This window comes from Schistocerca cancellata, chromosome 12 (genome assembly GCF_023864275.1).
Source record: "Schistocerca cancellata isolate TAMUIC-IGC-003103 chromosome 12, iqSchCanc2.1, whole genome shotgun sequence".
NCBI lineage: Eukaryota > Metazoa > Arthropoda > Insecta > Orthoptera > Acrididae > Schistocerca > Schistocerca cancellata.
The window spans coordinates 79,570,017-79,589,872 of record NC_064637.1 but is presented as its reverse complement, the minus strand read 5'-3'; the positions used below and the strand labels follow the sequence as shown (position 1 = coordinate 79,589,872).

The following is a 19,856-nucleotide window of genomic DNA, read 5'->3' as shown; positions in this document are numbered from 1 at the left end:
TCACACCGTGAATTCATTGTCCCAGGAAGGGGAAACTTTATTGACACATTCCTGGGGTCAGATACATCACATGATCACACTGACAGAACCACAGGCACATAGACACAGGCAACAGAGCATGCAAAATGTCGGCACTAGTACAGTGTATATCCACCTTTCGCAGCAATGCAGGCTGCTATTCTCCCATGGAGACGATCGTAGAGATGCTGGATGTAGTCCTGTGGAACGGCTTGCCATGCCATTTCCACCTGGCGCCTCAGTTGGACCAGCGTTCGTGCTGGACGTGCAGACCGCGTGAGACGACGCTTCATCCAGTCCCAAACATGCTCAATGGGGGACAGATCCGGAGATCTTGCTGGCCAGGGTAGTTGACTTACACCTTCTAGAGCACGTTGGGTGGCACGGGATACATGCGGACGTGCATTGTCCTGTTGGAACAGCAAGTTGCCTTGCCGGTGTAGGAATGGTAGAACGATGGGTTCGATGACGGTTTGGATGTACCGTGCACTATTCAGTGTCCCCTCGACGATCACCAGTGGTGTACGGCCAGTGTAGGAGATCGCTCCCCACACCATGATGCCGGGTGTTGGCCCTGTGTGCCTCGGTCGTATGCAGTCCTGATTGTGGCGCTCACCTGCACGGCGCCAAACACGCATACGACCATCATTGGCACCAAGGCAGAAGCGACTCTCATCGCTGAAGACGACACGTCTCCATTCGTCCCTCCATTCACGCCTGTCGCGACACCACTGGAGGCGGGCTGCACGATGTTGGGGCGTGAGCGGAAGACGGCCTAACGGTGTGCGGGACCGTAGCCCAGCTTCATGGAGACGGTTGCGAATGGTCCTCGCCGATACCCCAGGAGCAACAGTGTCCCTAATTTGCTGGGAAGTGGCGGTGCGGTCCCCTACGGCACTGCGTAGGATCCTACGGTCTTGGCGTGCATCCGTGCGTCGCTGCGGTCCTGTCCCAGGTCGACGGGCACGTGCACCTTCCGCCGACCACTGGCGACAACATCGATGTACTGTGGAGACCTCACGCCCCACGTGTTGAGCAATTCGGCGGTACGTCCACCCGGCCTCCCGCATGCCCACTATACGCCCTCGCTCAAAGTCCGTCAACTGCACATACGGTTCACGTCCAAGCTGTCGCGGCATGCTACCAGTGTTAAAGACTGCGATGGAGTTCCGTATGCCACGGCAAACTGGCTGACACTGACGGCGGCGGTGCACAAATGCTGCGCAGCTAGCGCCATTCGACGGCCAACACCACGGTTCCTGGTGTGTCCGTTGTGCCGTGCGTGTGATCATTGCTTGTACAGCCCTCTCGCAGTCTCCGGAGCAAGTATGGTGGGTCTGACACACCGGTGTCAATGTGTTCTTTTTTCCATTTCCAGGAGTGTATATATGTAACACTTAGTTGATGCAAATTGAAGTAATAATACAACTAAAAGTTTTCCCTAAACCTTAAACTTTTTTTTTTCGAGAAACGATTTTCTCTGAACGGCATGCAGCATAAACTAAAAATGGTTCAATCGCTTAACTTCTACATATCACCCCGAAAAGTACACACTTTTCTTAGGAGCTTATACCTATAATATATCACATTTGTTAATATTAACCAATTTTTGTTAAGGCATAAGGAGTGAAACAAACCCCCAAAGTTCGAATTAGGACCGTATCGTTAAATTTAAGGTTGTTTCATTGTGGTTAGTTATGAGCTCCCATAAATTTTATGTAATATCGACTGATGTTACCCATTTTTAATTTCAGAGAAGTATGAGATCCCATTAATTTAATGTGGTATCAACTGATGTTATCCATTTTAGATTTCAGGTAACATCTGAGAGGCCACACTGCACGCAGTCTGCGTACTACAGACTTGTAGGGCCTTGATCAAATCATGATTACCGCACCATTTTTTTTTACTGAAACTCTAAAATAAATCTCATAGTATGATCACTCGTAATTCCCAAACATATCCTTCGAATGTATTTTCATTGCCTCAAAAAAATTTCCAAATGTACCATTTTTTGCTCATTTGAATGAGAGCCTGGCCGTAACGACGGAATATAGTCACGAGATTTTTTTTTCGGAGACGATGTACGTTCGCGAGAAGAATTTCGTTCTGCGGGTGTCGATGTACATTCGACAGATATTACTGTGTGTGTGCTACTCAGTCGTGCCATTTGAGTGTACATCTTTGCATAGTTTTCCTTTTACGATGTAAATAGTGCCCAGTTCAGTTGCTAACTGACCAGTGAGTGGTTCTGAAGATGTGGGTTGTGCGGTGCGTTGGGTCTGCTATGACAACAACAGACTGGCGTGGTGCGATGGCAGAAGCACACACTAAGGGAGCTAGCTGTTGGGACGCCAGCGAACGATTTATGCCAAGTAAGACGAAGAGGACTATTCTAAAATTATGAGCCGTCTCAAAAGTGTTTATCATTAGTAAATCTTGTAGTTGAGACTGACAATCAATCTATAATAACTGACAGTTTTGCCTAGAGAGAGATACAGGAAATCCGCCCCCCCCCCCTTCCTCAATGAATTTTGATTGTGATGACAGGCCGATGGGTAGTGTAGCACGAGATCTAAGTTAGGTTGGAAGGAGGTAATTTGATTGAGAGTTGTTTATGCCAACGATTATGAATGCCGAGTAAACGTTGTGCTTGCAGATTGCCCTGTAGCGTAGCCTAGTGTTTCCGTCCGCGCCATGTTTAAAACACTTTCTCTAGCTGTGTACAAAAGTTGCACAACAGCCACGAAAACTACGTGTCTGCTGGGGGGGGGGGGGGGGAGGGGAGAGTCTACTATGTAACTTTCATTACAAATTTTAGTAACCGCCGAAACTAGGCGAAATAGAAGCGTAATTTTTACTAATTTCCGTTTGTGGGAAAATAGTGGTTCTCCTCTTTCGGCAGCAACTGTAATATCTAGGCGACTTATTAATTTTTTTTGTAACTCGGAATCATGATCTCAATAGACGCAAAGCTTTTTCTTACGTTACTTGATTCGTGGTCTATAGTAAACAATGCAACGTATTGGTCAATTCTTTGAAGTGTGACGTGTGTCTGCAATGTTCGTAAGGCCAAGTTTGTATATATTCGGTGTCTGTTCTTTTGGGCATATACTGTATAATTAAGGCGAGGAGGATAATATACAAGGAGCACGACATTAGCAGTCTGTGGAGAAATTGAGAATTTGGATCTGACGAACGGCATGCTCGGGCAGTTCGTGCAATTAGGTTGCCCACTGCGTAATTGGGACACAGTGATCATTGCATCTGCCTAGTAACCGGGAGACTCGGGTTCTAATCCTGGTGTGGCACAAATTTTCAACGGTGCCCATTGACTAAAGTCAGTGCCCATTGTCAGCTAATGTCATTGTTTCAGTCTTAAATCGTTTTTGGTTCACGAAACGTCGTTTAGCTCTTTCATGGATAACAACTTTGGAAAGCGTACAGGCTGTGCAGGTTATATTGATAATTGCTCGTCGTTAGTCCAAGGCAACTATAGCGATTTTTAAACACAGTTGTAGTGCGTATTAAGCCTACATACGTATTTGGGTCCTGTTTTTCTTTACCAAGAACTTCTTCGTAGGTAATTTCCCTATAGTGATTTTTTGTTTATTTATAGACTGCAGACTTGGATGAAATACTAAACACATATCCGAAGTTTCTGTTGATGCTGCAGATACTGTTTTACCTGTACTAGGTGCTCAAACTCATTTAATACTGAAGGACACAATTTGTCTCCACATTTAGCAATTTTTCATAATGTAGCTTCGATATATTTTTCTGTAATTCTTGTTTATATTTATTCTTAAAACACACTAACCCTTCCACCAATTATTCGATATGTGGTTTCATCCCTTTCGTAGCCTAGAGTTCGTAAACGGTCGATAATAATAATAATTTCCTTTCTCACTTTTAATTTCTGTTGAATCTCCAGTTTATGGTTTTTGCTAACCTGTTTCACGTTCTCAATTTTATTATTTTTATTTTTCTAGTTTTGTGAGTGGTAGCCAAATTTTCTTTGAATTCGGTTTTTAATTCTGAAATAGTAACAGTTAAAGGTCAAGTGAAGATGGCGATCTATTTGAGGAGAGTGGTTGGGATATTTTTCATATTAGAAGTACACAGGTCATGGAGATCCTTATCTATATAAAATTACTTCGAGTGCGATGTAGCCCATTCTCTTGTCATGATCTCGGCTGTATCGTAGCGCAGTGTCTCGGTTAGGTTGGAGATTTTGGTGGAGAGTTGCCGAAGTCAACGAAAGTGATTACGAAGTAAAGACTGTGCTAACAGAACGATCTGTAGCGTATTCCAAAACGTTCTTCGGGTCCTTTTAAAATCTCTTTTAATTGAAAAAATTTAAAGCTGCAAGATACAAACACACAAACTATTACGTAATACAGAAATCCGAGACTACTGTGGTGTACGTTGTGTACGTGTACTAATTTATTGTCAGTGAATATATATTTTTTACTCATTTGCCGGATTTCAGTTTTCCGCGTTTTGCGGCGAAAAACCTTTTCCTGTGAAGGGCCCATTAGCTTGTCGGTTATATTCGTGACTGTCTCGACGGTCAGTAATTTTATGTTAGTCTGTCCACCGGCGTCATTGTTAACATCTAATATAGTTTTAAGTATTAGGAAGGCTAATATTAAGGTAATTCACGAGTAGGTCTAATGATGAATAAAAAAATAGGAATGCCGGTAAGCTACTACAAACAGCATAATGAACGCATTATTGTGGCCAAGAAATGCACGAAGCCCACTCCTACCATAGTAGTACAAGTTTATATGCCAATTAGCTCCGCAGATGACGAAGATATTGATGAAATGTGTGATGAGATAAAAGAAATTATTCAGATAGTGAAGGGAGACAATTTAATAGTCATAGGTGACTGGAATTCGATAATAGGAAAAGGAGGAGAAGGAAATGTAGTAGCTGAATATGGAATGGGGTTAAGAAATGAAAGAGGAAGCCGCCTGGTAGAATTTTGTACAGAGCATAACTTCATCAAAGCTAACACTTGGTTCAAGAGTCATGAAAGAAGGTTGTATACGTGGAAGAGACCTGGAGGTACTGAAATATTTCAGATAGATTATATAATGGTAGGACAGACATTTAGGAACCAGGTTTTAAATTTTAAGACATTTCCAATGGCAGATATGGACTCTGACCACAATCTATTGGTTATGAACTGTAGATAAAAACTGAAGAAATGCAAAACGGTGGGAATTTAAGGAGATGGGACATGGATAAACTGACAGAACTAGAGGTTTTAGAGTGTTTCAGGGAGAGCATTAGGAAACGATTGACAGGAATGGGGGAAAGAAATACAGTAGTATACGGATGGGTAGCTTTGAAGCACGAAATAGTGAAGGCAGCAGAGGATCAAGTAGATAAGAAGACGTGGGCTAGTAGAAATCCTTGGGTAACAGAAGATATATTGAATGTAATTGATGGAAGGAGAAAATATAAAAATGCATTAAATGAAGCAGGCAAAAAGAAATACAAACGTCTTAAAAATGAGATCAACAGGAAGCGCAAAATGGCTAAGCAGGGAGGGCTAGAGGACAAATGTAAGGATGTAGAGGCGCATATCACTAGGGGTAAGATAGATACTGCCTAAAGGAAAATTAAAGAGACCTTTGGAGAAAAGAGAACCACTTGTATGCATGTCAAGAGCTCAGATGGAAAGCCAGTTCTAAGCAAAGAGGGGAAAGCAGAAAGGTGGAAGGAGTATATGGAGGGTCTATACAAGGGCGATGTACTTGAGGACAATATTATGGAAATGGAAGAGGATGTAGATGAAGATGAAATGGGAGATATGATACTGCGTGAAGAGTTTGACAGAGCAGTGAAAGACCTGAGTCGAAACAAGGCCCCCGGAGTAGACAAAATTCCATTAGAACTACTGACAGCCTTGGGAGATCCAGTCCTGACAAAACTGTACCATCTGGTGACCAAGATGTACGAGACAGGCAAAATACCGTCAGACTTCAAGAAGAATTTAATAATTCCAATCTCAAAGAAAGCAGGTGTTGACAGATGTGAAAATTACCAGTTTAATAAGCCACGGCTGCAAAATACTAACACGAATTCTGTACAAACGAATGGAAAGACTGGTAGAAGCCAACCTCGGGGAAGACCAACTTGTATTCCATAGAAATACTGGAACGCGTGAGGCATTGCTGACCCTACGGCTTATGTTAGAAGATAGATTAAGGAAGTTCAAACCCACGTTTCGAGCATTTGTAGACTTAGAGAAAGATTTTGACAATGTTGACTGGAATACTCTTTCAAATCCTGAAGGTGGCAGGGGTAAAATACAGGGAGCGAAAGGCTATTTACAATTTGTACAGAAACCAGATGGCAGTTACAAGAGTCGAGGGGCATGAAAGGGAAGGTGCGGTTGGGAAGGGAGTGAGACAGGGTTGTAGTCTGTCCTTGAAGGTATTCAGTCTCTTTTTGAGCAAGCAGTAAAGGAAAGAAATGAAAAATTCGGAGTAGGAATTAAAATCAATGGGGAAGATATTAAAACCTCGAGGTTCGGCGATGACGTAATTCTGTCACAGACAGCAAAGGACTTGGAAGAGCAGTTGAACGGAATGGACAGTGTCTTGAAAGTGGGGTATAAGATGAACATCAACAAAAGCAAAACTAAAGGAATGTAGTCGAATTAAGTCGGGTGATGCTGAGGGAATTAGATTAGGAAATGAGACACTTAAAGTAGTAAAGGAGTTATGCTATTTGGGGAGCAAAATAACTGATGACGGTCGAAGTAGGGAGGATATAAAATGTAGACTGGCAATGGCAAGGAAAGTGTTTCTTAAGAAGAAAAATTTGTCAACATCGAGTATAGCTTTAGGTATCAGGAAGTCTTTTCTCAGAGTATTTGTGTGGAGTGTAGCCATGTATGGACGTGAATCATGGACGATAAACAGTTTGGACAAGAAGAGAATAGAAGCTTTAGAAATGTGGTGCTAGAGAAGAATGCTGAAGATTGGATGGGTAGATCACATAACTAATGAGGAGGTGTTGAATAGAATTGGGGAGAAGAGAAATTTTTGGCACAACTCTACTACAAGAATCGATCAGTTGGTAGGACACGTTCTGAGGCATCAAGGGATCACCAATGTAGTATTGGAGGGCAACGTGGAGGGTAAAAATCGAAGATGGAGACCAAGAGATTCAGAAGGATGTACGTTGCATTGGGTATTGGGAGATAAAGCTTGCACATTATTTAGTAGCATGGAGAGCTGCATCAAACCAGTCTCTGGACTGAAGACCACAACAACAACAATATGAAGGTATTTGTCTGATGTGTAACTTTCAACAGAAGTGGGACTGAGAAGAGGGTTAGATTGGATTATATGTACTTTCCGTTACAATTGATCCATAATGAGGAGATACTCAATGGGAAACTAATATGCTAATTTACCTTCCACAGTTTGCAAGTGGACTGATCATGAACGTGGAATGTAAATTTAGACACACTTTTGATTGTACTCGCATTATTTGATCCCACACCCCTCTATCTCTCTCACTCACACTCAATCGCGCGCGCGCTAGTTCTACTAAAAAATTCAGTTCACTAATGGTGTCGGAGGAGATGGTTAGCACTAAATCCTTTAGGCTCCTCTTAAACTGTAATTTGTCAGTAGTAAAGCTTTTTAAGGCTGCTGGCAAGTTATTGAAAAATTCGTTTTCCTGAATGATGGACACTTTCGTGCACCAAAGTAATTAACTTCCTAATTTTTGTGGAGATTATTCACGTTTCTAGTAATGACTTCATGAAATGAACTGTTGATTTGAAAATATTCATTTGTTCTTAAAGACAGATTTCACGGGGAGAACGTATCTTCTATCTCCACCATGTTATATTGATCTATTTCCATGTCCCTTATCTCAAGCTGTGTTATATTAACGGTAAAACGCAAAACATTTCTTACATGCATCTCCTCTATTTTACAACAAGCTGACTATTTTTCTGGAATAATATATTAATAGTGTAATTTTGGAAAAATTTAGAAAGACACGTTTTGAGGCCAAATTTCAGAAATAAAAAGACCACAGTGTTCTTTATAATACAGCTAGGAAGCATTAAAAAATATTACTTCATGCCCTCGAGTAAGACAACTGATTGTTAGAATTCCATGGTTCTGGGATAAATGGTTTGAGAGGAAAGGTACATTTAGTTAGAAAAGTTACGGAAAATTTAAAGTTGTATTGCACTTAACAACGTACATGCACTCATTTAAATTCATAGTTTCTTTCACTGCATGTTCATAGATGTCTCTGCCGTGCACTGTAAAGTTTTTTTTTTTTAATTTTTTAGATGGCTCGTAAAGCTTTTCGTTCCTTTCCAATAGTACATATGCCGTACAAAAACATAACATTTGTTTAATGATATTTACTATTTTATTTCTTGCAAGTCTTCTAGAACTTCTCTCGAAAACTTTGTGGGTAGATCTTGGCATTTGTTTTGTTCAGAAACGAAAAACACCCATGATACGTTATTACTGTAGCAAACAACTGACTACGAGACAAGAAAAAATGTATTCAATAGGTGAAAGCTCAAAGCAACGGGAAAAGATGTCCCTAGGCTTATCATCTCAAAGAAGAGCTGTCACAGAGAAACAAGTGGGAATGTCTTGCATAGCAAGCTGCCATTTAAACCGACATTTAAGACCTTCAAATAAGGATTTGGACTAAAATGCTTTTATATTCGCACTAAGTGTAAATCAAACTGGTACAATCACCAATAGAAAAAATCTTATTTTCATTCTGCTCTTCGGAATAAATATATTGCGAATCAGTAGTTAAATGCCTGGTTCCCCAAACAGGAGACGACTAGAAACTTTCGAAATGTGGTGGTGTAGAAGAATGCTAAAAAAGTTTATATCGAATAGCTGATGGGGAGATACGAAAACAGATTAGGGAGCAGAGAAATTAATGGCACAACTTGACAGAAAGTAGCGATCGTGGGCAAAGGGCGTATTTCGATTCCACCCGTCCGCTTTGACCCATGACGGTCATTAGTTAGCGTTTCGAAGGATACCAGTGGCCTTATTAAATGTTAACTGTGATTGCCTTCGTTTCTAGAGCAATTTATAATGATCGTTAACTATGATTTTTTTCGTAATATATCGTGATGAACGATGGGAGGAACCCGAGAGCACAGCTTAAATTGTCGTTAAAGAAACGAGTAGCAATTGTATTTTTATCTTTCTTATCCGACATGTTGGGGAACCCAGGGTAGAATTGGGTACAAAGTTGAAAACTTTGATTAAATGTAAAAAAATTGATAAATAAGAGTGTTACCACTTTCTATATGAACACCTTATGATATATTAATCACAAAAATACAAGAACATTGCTATAAAATAAAACAACAATATTTTTCACTCAAAAATAGAAATGTATGTCATTTGCCCCATTCTGCCCCGTGCACGCGGCAGAATGGGGTGGTAAGTACAAGTGATTACAAAAACGTATAAAATTATCGGAAATGCAGAAAATATTGGCTTTCTCGGTATTTATTTAGTTTAATGTGAATATTAATGTCAAACTACAGTTTTCATGTATTGTATCCTTTTCTTAAGGCTTTTTACAAAATTCACACACGAGGAGACACTCATAATCTTAGCTATCTATTCCTGCACAAGAATCGTGTGTCCATTTTTTGCACGTGGAACAAGCGACCAAAGCTTCAACTGATTTTGGATAAAACCCACCACAATATAAACATTCACAGTCAGAACTTTCCTCATAATCACTCTTGTTAGTATTGTATTCTCTCTCCTTTTTTCCATTTATCTTCAGGCCCTTTCTTTCTTTTTTGAATTCTTAATTATATTCTCTTTCGGAAATAGTTTTTTCTTTGCTCTTTCTTCTTTAGCAGAGTTATTTTTCTATTTTTCCTAATAACGGCTTTTAACTCTTTTTTTGTACGGCGAATCAGTTAAAACAACGGTCTTCCCCATCTTCAGTTTCGCTCTTTTCTTGCTTTCGTTAACTTTTCGCAAGGGCATCAGAATTTCAGGTGAAATATGAAATGAGGAGGTCGTGTTGTCAGTTGTCATCCAAGAGCACCCAAGATTAGAACAATAGCCCCAATAACTTTGTCATTCTTAGGCGGCAGTTCATTGTTACAATTCGCTGAAACCTCGCCCGCTTGATTATCGAGCCCGTTGGCGTCGTCTTTTTAGCTGGTGTGCTAGGTGGAGGCAATTACAATTGTTCAGATATAATAACCTCTTTATCTGACGGCCTATCACGTCCGATGTCAGTTGTGTCTGCCGGGAGGAAATCTGCATCGGTGAATATGGATGGGTCCGTGGGCCATATTCTAGTAGCTTCGAAACCTTTAATAGCGGTTTTCATAGTTGCACTTTAGACGAAAGCTGAAGCAAAAAGCGTTGAAATTTGAAAGATAGTTACGAATTTCCCTGCGTGGCTTCGTAGCCATTTTCGAAGCTGATCACTATAACGAAGGCTTAAAGGCTTCATAAAACAAACATCAAGCGGCTGAAGTCTGTTAAAGCAATGTGGTGGTAAAGCTAGCAACGAAACGCCACTCTCCCTCGCCTAGTCCATAACGTCAGTGTTCGTGGTATATACTGAGTGGCCATCTAAGGAGAACTGGGAAGTGCTTTGATGCCTTAGAAAATTCTACAAATTTTCGAAACCATACAAAGAACGACTCTGTGGCCATCCATGCGGTGCTGTGGACCTCAGCGCAACCTCCTGCTGCCAGTCCTAACTCGAATTCTTTCTGCTTCTTCTTTCGTGGAAAAATAAGCGTAGGAGGCATGTAAGCTCCGCTTGCTGACGTACTAATGAGGCAGGTTGCAGTTTCGCCCCTTTCTGCAGATGTTAACGAACCTACTTGACATTTCCTCCTGCAAGCTGTGATCTTCGATTGTTTTTTACGATTAACCGAAACGCCTGTTTCATCACAGTTAGATTTTTGAGAAGTCATTAGTTTGTGTTTGTCAGTTACATTTGTTAGCAACGAAAAAAACCTATCGATAGCTACCTTATTAAAACCCATGACTCTTGCACCAGATGTTGCTTCGGGTTTGCGAACAAACCCGCATTTGCTTCTTCATTGTTTCATGATGTAATAAACATTTCGTCTTGTATTGCTCGAAATTTTCGAAAAAGTATCTGGGAAACGTGCAAAATTTGAAATGCAAAACTGTGCACCTGCCGAAATACGAGTGCGTATACTCATTTCAAACAATTTTCCTAAACCGCTTCTGATACGCTAGAGGTTACCGCACAGTTAACAGCAATTGTAGTTGACCGTTTGCCTGTATCGTATAAAGTACGGCCAGTAAAATATTTTTGTAGGGAGGACACATCATCTCATCTTGAATGGAGGTTCATCTGTACGTGTAAAAGTAGCCACGTGTGCCACAGGGAAGTGTGTTGGGAGCCTTACCTTTCATGTTGTATATTAACATTACAGATAATATAAGTACGCTTACATATTTCGAATATGGTGCAGATATCGATATTGAGGTAAAAAAGTTCGTGGGAAGCGATATGCACATACAGGGGATAGGAAAAATAATGTGAACACCTATACTTACATCTACATGGATACTCTGCAAATCACATTTAAGTGCCTGGCAGATGGTTATTGAAACCACCTTCACAAGTCTCTATTATTTCAATCTCGTATAGCACCCGGAAAGAATGCTCACCTGTATCTTTCCGTACGAGCTCTGATTTCCCTTATTTTATCGTGGTGATCGTTCCTCCCCACGTAGGTCGGTGTCAACAAAATATTTTCGCATTCGGAGGAAAAAGTTGGTGATTGGAATTTCGTGAGAAGATTACGTCGCAACGTAAAACGCTTTTCTTTTAATGATGTCCAGCCCAAATCCTGTATCATTTCTGTGACACTCTCTCCCATATTTCGCGATAATAGGAAACGTGGTGCCTTTCTTTGAACTTTTTCGATCTAATGCGTTACTCCTATCTTGTAAGGGTCCCACATCTCCCAGCGGTATTCTAAAAGAGGACGGACAAGCGTAGTATAGACAGTCTCCTTTGTAGGTCTGTTATGTTTTCTAAGTGTCCTGCCAATAAAACGCAGTCTTTGGTTAGCCTTCCCCACAAAATTTTCTGTGTGTTCCTTCCAATTAAGTTGTTAGTTATTGTAATACCTAGTTATTTAGTTGAATTTACTGCAACTTCTCTGATAGTGATTCGTCTATTCTGCTTCATCAGGGATCTTGCGGGGTCAGTAACGACCCGATTTGCGGATATTGAGGTCGTACCTTAACTGGCTTCTGTCTTCATTGATTAGCGGCTACCTTTGAAATGGTTGTACCACTCCTTTAGCCGTGTAGTACCCATTACTTCGTCTACAAACACACGATGGTTTCAACTTGAGAATCGCCAAGCTTGAAGCCTAATGTGATGCAACGACGTCATTTTGCTCACATTAATCCAACGTGTACCACTTACAAGTGTTCCGAAGTAGTGGAGAAAATCAGGTATGCGTGCTATGTTTGCCTGAAAACATGAGCGCACGCACGCCCTTATAGCATTGTCGATTTCAACAATTAAAAAAGGTCGGATATTTTTTGAACAGCACTCGTATATAGGCCGTCGCTGGTGATGTCGAAAGAGCAAGATACCCCTAGCTACGCCAGTTGTATAGGTAGTTCTCAATGGAGCGGTCTATTGTCCGACGAATCTCCATAACAGCTCCGAACGGAATACCCCAAAGTTCGTCCTTCACGTTAGGAATCAAGCTGACCTCACGAGGGCACAAGTCCAGGGAGTGTGGTGAGTGGTGCAGCGCTTCCCATCCACATATACCGACCAAATCAGTCACGACTTGAACCAAGCGTGCCCGAGCACTGTCCTGCAAAATGAAGGGCGCGTCCTGCAGAAAGTGACGCCGCTTCTTTCTCTCAGTTGTTTTTCTTCTTTGTAACACAGTCTGTTTCGTTTTCGAGACTAAACCGCTTAACAGATATTGATCAAATTTGGCATGGAGATAGTTTGAACCCTAAGAAAGAACATAGCCCGCTGGAGAAAGCAAGAAATGTTTTTTTTACATCAGTGAACGTAAACTACATTAAAACTTACTTATTTTGGTGTATAACTTACGAATTCTATAATGTATAAGTACTTCAGTAGTCGCCGCGCGGGATAGTCTCCCAAACGAAATTACTCCCACGTCCGAGGTCTTTCAATATCACTTCTCCCATTCCGCTTGTAGTTCTGAATCTTTTGGGGAAGTCTGGGACTTAGCATTCTTACCAGTCTTCACGATATTTTTGAATTTTTTAGTTTCTGTTGAAAATACTTAATTTTTCTCATTTTTGTCTAGTATCTTCATTTCTAATCATTTCTTGTTCTGCAGCCCATCGAATTTCTAAGGAACCTCGTCTCTGCTGTGTGTGTGTTTTTTTTTGTTTTAACCATGTTTTCGCTTTCATAGCATAACACAGGAACCGCGACCACTTTATAGAATATCGGGACAACCTCTTTTTGTACTTTATTACCCAATGTTCCGATAATGGTGCCACAGACAGCTTAGAATTTGTGTAATTTATTTTCAGTATGAGTAAAAATCTGATTTTACAGCGTACCCTAAATGAAGGATTAAGAAACCTGTTCTAAAGCAGGATTATCCAAAACTAGTTCTAATCTGACTGAATATTTTCCTCGAAGTGCACTTATTTTCGTTTTATTACTAGAAATTTTAAAGTTACATTTGTTGCATATTTCGTTCAGGTGGTATACAGATCTTTGGAGGTCATTTCATTCACTTGAATCATGTCATCTACAAACAGAAGCACAATCAGGTATTTCTCATTCGTTATCCCAATTCCTTTTGTCTTCTCGTAGTTCATGCTATCATTTATGAAGAATGAAGTCAATGTAAATACTAAAAATGCTGTCATAATTTACTCATTTAAATGTATACCGAGCGAGCTGGCGCAGTGGTTAGTACACTGGATGATGATGATGATGATGATGATGATGATGATGATTGGTTTGTGGGGCGCTCAACTGCACGGTCATCAGCGCCTGTACAAAGCCCCAACCTTTACACAGTCCAGTTTTGCCACCTTCACGAATGATGATGAAATGATAAGGACAACACAGACACCTAGTTCCCGGGCGGAGAACGCAAACCAGCCGTGAATCAAACCCGGTATCCCATGATCCAGAGCAGCAACGCTAGCTTCTAGACGACGAGCTGTCAACTAGCACACTAGACTCGCATTCAGGAGGACGACGGTTTAAATCCGCGTCCGGCCATCCTGATATATGTTTTCCGTAATTTTTCTAAATCGCTCCAAGCAAATGCTGGAATGGTACCTTTGAAAGGGCACGGCGGACTACTTTTACCCTTCCTTGACGCAGTGCCAGCTCCTGCTCCGTCTCTAATGACCTCGACATCGGTGGCGCATTAAATACAATCCTCCATCCGTCCTTCATTTAAAGGCATAGGTTTAACGCAATAAGTCGGGCGTTAAAATTTAAAAACTGCCTACTCGTCTAAGGCAGCATAATTTCATGGCGCGCAAATTATCGAGACTATACTGACCGAGCATTTGTGAAAGTTTTGAAACTTTGCGAAACTTTTTTTCCCTCTGCCATCTCTGACAGAATGATGAAAGGAAAAAAGACTTTTATCACTTCTACATGTTCGCTCTTCATGCAGTAAGGTGTCAGCATCAGGCTTGATGTTTCACTTTATTATTTCTTTACTACTCACTCTATTCGCAACACATTTGTCAGACAGTATCCACATACATCGCCGAATGTACCTGAAAATTATAGCATTGTACAACACCTAGTTCAGTACATAAACATTGAGATGTTATCGAAAAACTAGCTTCTCTTAAAACAGAGCGTCTTCAACTGCAAAGGGCTATGCTTCTTCAGGTCAAGTATTTAACACGTTAACTGATACGGAATGTAAACGAACTTCTGAAAGTGGTTTACATATGGGACTTCCAGTCTTCAGATAGCAATTTGGAGGGGAGAAGGGGGTGGTGGCTACGCGGTCTATTTGGAACTTCAGTCTTTCCGCAAATGATGCAGTTGTCTGCAATGAAGTACTGCCTGAAAGAAGCCACGCCCTCATAAGATTTCAGTGTAATGCAAAGCATGACAACTCGGTTCAAATGTTCCCGAAATGTAAAATTGTTCGTTAACGAGTATAGCGTCAGCGAGTCAAATTCGCAATCGCTCAACCCACACGAATACCTGGGTGTAAAAATTTCCGGAGATTTGAAATGGAACCGTCACATAGTCGGAGTCTTAGGGAAAGACGGTGGCAGGCTGCTATTTATTGGTAGAATTCTAGGAAAATACAATCAGTGTACAAAAGAAATTGCTTAGAAATCACTCTGCGACCCATCCCCCAATATTGCTCGAGATTCTTGGATCCTAATCAGGGGATACTGAATGTATACAGAGAAGGGCAGTACGAATGGACACAGGTTTTTCTTGACCCGTTGAAGAGTGTCACAGAGTTTCTGATCAAATTGAACTGGCAGGCACTTGGAAATTGACGTAAAATATCCCGAGAAAGTCTACTTACGTCAGTTTCCAAGCGGCTGCCAGTTCAATTTGATCAGAAACTCTGTAACACTCTCCAACGGTTCAAAAAAACCTGTGACTATTCGTACTGCCCTTCTCTGTATACATTCAGTATCCTCTGATTAGGATCCAAGAATCTCGAGCAATATTGGGGGATGGGTCGCACGAGTGATTTCTAAGCAATTTCTTTTGTTCGCTGATTGTATTTTCCTAGAATTGTACCAATAAATTGCGGCCTGCCACCGTCTTCCCCTAAGACTGCGATTATGTGACGGTTCCATTTCAAATCTCCAGAAATTTCCGTAGGAATCCTTAACTGTTGAATATAGGCGAATGGTAGTCAATAGAGGGAATGACTGCGAATGCACGTTCGATTTGCGATGCAAACTAAGCCTAATAATATTCCCGGTGCGAGATGTAGTTGGCAGCTCTGTAAATGCTGACCGGTGAGTCGCTTAAAGCCCAGGCAAAGTTAATCTCGGAGGGACACATCACGCTCTCAACCGATTAAGCATATCCCCTAAGGGTGTTCTAGAGCCTGTGACTAGTGCATTGAATATAAATACGGAAAACTGCAACAACTCACATTTTGAAGTATTTTTAATTCCATTAACTAGTTTTGTAACCTTTTAAGACTCATTTTCAAATGTGGCACACAGAATTTCCGTCTTTATTTCGGTAGAGTGATGCCGGGTACTGGCTCTCTGACAGGGAGACAGAGAACTCTTTAATGTATCGCCATGAGCGACTGTTACATGGCGACATGTGTCGAAAAACCAATTCTTCCACTTACCGTGGCAATGTGGGCGGTATTGCAGTTAATATCCACCTGGCTACTGCCATTTTAATTGTGTATTGGCCACAGATAAATCGCCTTTCAAATTAAATATAAATACGAAATTTCTCGATCACCATAAGGTTTACTACTGATGTACATTACAAAGATGTTCAATTAAATGAATAGCATACTTTGCTCAGAAACAGTCTTTTGATTTTTGTGCATATAACACGAGGGCGTGCTGAGAAGTAGTGACTCCAAATGTTTTATTTGAAAACTCTTAAGCTTTCGAGTTAAAAAACGTTAGTAACATTCTACATTTTTATTCCACATATCTGTAGTCCTCTGCTGCTAGAGAGCTCCGATTTGTACCGTGTAACATAGCGGTGTGTGATGTAACTGTTGCGGTGCGTGAGAAACAGCTCAGAAAACTGAAAGCACGAACTGGAAGAGTTGGTCCGCACGTGGAACACCCTCCTCTTCAGCATTACAACGCCGAACTACAGCCGAGCGCTGCGACGTCTGCAGCACTCCGATGCCGTTCGTTCACTGCCGTCGATTCACCTCCACACAGCCCCGACTTGGTCCCATCCGATTTTCATCTGTCTCCAAAACTTGAGGAACACATTCCAGGACTTTTATAGTTCGAAGCCGTGCAAGCAGAGGTGAGGTTGAGGCTCTGTTAGCATAGTCAAATATATTACTGTGACGGTATCGACAAAATCAACATTTTGAAAATGAGACTACGTAATCCGATGACTACAGCTTCAGTGCGCTGCAGCTGGAATTTGTTAACTCAAGTAAATACTTGAGTGCATAAATTTGTAGTGGTATGAAATGGAACGATCACATAAGCACAGTTGTAGGTAAAGCGCGTGCGGTTCATTGGTACAATACTGCGGAATTGTAATCAGTACCAGATAGGACGAACAGGGCATATTGAACTTAAACAGTAAAGGGCAGTAAAGAATGCTCACAGGTTTGTTTGACACATAGAATGTCACGAAGGTGTTCAGAGAACTGAACTAACAGACAGTTGATGATAGACACACACCATCCCGTGGAAGAGCAAAGTATCGCGAGGAGACCAACTTAGAAAGTTTCTAGAACCGACGTTACATGATGAATGTAGGAATGTACTGAAACCGCCTACGTATCGTAACTGTAGGAAGCGTGGAGACCAGATTAGACTAAGCACAGCACGCACAGAGGCTTTTAAGCGTCACATTTCGCACGCTCCATACACCAGTGGAGTGGGAATAAGTCCTGATAACTGGTATAATGGCAAGTTACATCTGCCATGCAATTCACGGTCGTTTGTAGAGTACAAATTATAAGCTGCCTATTTTTTGTTTAAATTTGGATTACAAGAAAATGGGCGTCTTGCAAAATGTCCTAAATAAGTCTCCTCTTGTTCACCACCACCACCACCACCACCACCACCACCACCACCAGTTTTCTGCCCTAGGGCAGGTCTTCACATGTAGCTCTCGACGCAGTCCCATCATTTGATACCCTCTTGTTTTCTCACAACTATTTTCTGTCCTTACACTGTCAACCACTTGGTATGTTCTGCGTTTTCTTCTTCTTCCATTCACTATTCCCTCCATACCATCCATCAATAAACAATCTCTTCTCATTCAGTGTCCATGCCAATTGTGTTTCCTCATCCTGCTACCTTTAAAATTTCTCTCTGTTCTCCCACTCAACACCACCTAATTTCTCACTGTGCCTGCCTATTTTATCCCCTATCAACGCACCCACAATAAAGCCTCCTGTTATGAAACGTCTTGTTGGCAATTGTTATACGTGTTTTCACCTCCTTATTACTTCCAATGTCGTCCATAATAGCGCGTCGCAGTTATCTAAAAACACTAAATTGTTCTGTATCTTCCTGCCTAACATTATAGTTGTTCTTACTTTTCTTGCACTTACCACCGGACACTTTGCCTTTTTCTTATTATTTCTCATTCCAATTTACTCACGTCTCTTGTTTAATTTTTTTAACATTTCAGTCATACTTTTCTCGCTCTCTGCCAATAACACCATATTCTCCTAACAACAACCAGCTCCCCTCTATTTCGTTTCAAACGTTTTTGAATGACCTGCTACAAATATATTTACACGCTAAGGAAAATGAACGTATCCCGGAGGAATTACCCCAGTGCGATGGAAATACACTCCTGGAAATTGAAATAAGAACACCGTGAATTCATTGTCCCAGGAAGGGGAAACATTATTGACACATTCCTGGGGTCAGATACATCACATGATCACACTGACAGAACCACAGGCACATAGACACAGGCAACAGAGCATGCACAATGTCGGCACTAGTACAGTGTATATCCACCTTTCGTAGCAATGCAGGCTGCTATTCTCCCATGGAGACGATCGTAGAGATGCTGGATGTAGTCCTGTGGAACGGCTTGCCATGCCATTTCCACCTGGCGCCTCAGTTGGACCAGCGTTCGTGCTGGACATGCAGACCGCGTGAGACGACGCTTCATCCAGTCCCAAACATGACCAATGGAGGACAGATCCGGAGATCTTGCTGGCCAGGGTAGTTGACTTACACCTTCTAGAGCACGTTGGGTGGCACGGGATACATGCGGACATGCATTGTCCTGTTGGAACAGCAAGTTCCCTTGCCGGTCTAGGAATGGTAGAACGATGGGTTCGATGACGGTTTGGATGTACCGTGCACTATTCAGTGTCCCCTCGACGATCACCAGTGGTGTACGGCCAGTGTAGGAGATCGCTCCCCACACCATGATGCCGGGTGTTGGCCCTGTGTGCCTCGGTCGTATGCAGTCCTGATTGTGGCGCTCACCTGCACGGCGCCAAACACGCATACGACCATCATTGGCACCAAGGCAGAAGCGACTCTCATCGCTGAAGACGACACGTCTCCATTCGTCCCTCCATTCACGCCTGTCGCGACACCACTGGAGGCGGGCTGCACGATGTTGGGGCGTGAGCGGAAGACGGCCTAACGGTGTGCGGGACCGTAGCCCAGCTTCATGGAGACGGTTGCGAGTGGTCCTCGCCGATACCCCAGGAGCAACAGTGTCCCTAATTTGCTGGGAAGTGGCGGTGCGGTCCCCTACGGCACTGCGTAGGATCCTACGGTCTTGCCGTGCATCCGTGCGTCGCTGCGGTCCGGTCCCAGGTCGACGGGCACGTGCACCTTCCGCCGACCACTGGCGACAACATCGATGTACTGTGGAGACCTCACGCCCCACGTGTTGAGCAATTCGGCGGTACGTCCACCCGGCCTCCCGCATGCCCACTATACGCCCTCGCTCAAAGTCCGTCAACTGCACATACGGTTCACGTCCACGCTGTCGCGGCATGCTACCAGTTTAAAGACTGCGATGGAGCTCCGTATGCCACGGCAAACTGGCTGACACTGACGGCGGCGGTGCACAAATGCTGCGCAGCTAGCGCCATTCGACGGCCAACACCGCGGTTCCTG

General features: G+C 42.3%; 1 protein-coding gene across 1 annotated transcript in view; it reads left to right on the top strand.

Annotated features, from left to right (window-relative positions):
• The window catches only part of LOC126109473 (uncharacterized), a 341,108-nt gene that overhangs the window by 234,451 nt on the left and 86,801 nt on the right, over positions 1 to 19,856 (top strand). The gene's annotated exons all lie outside the window — the stretch shown is intronic.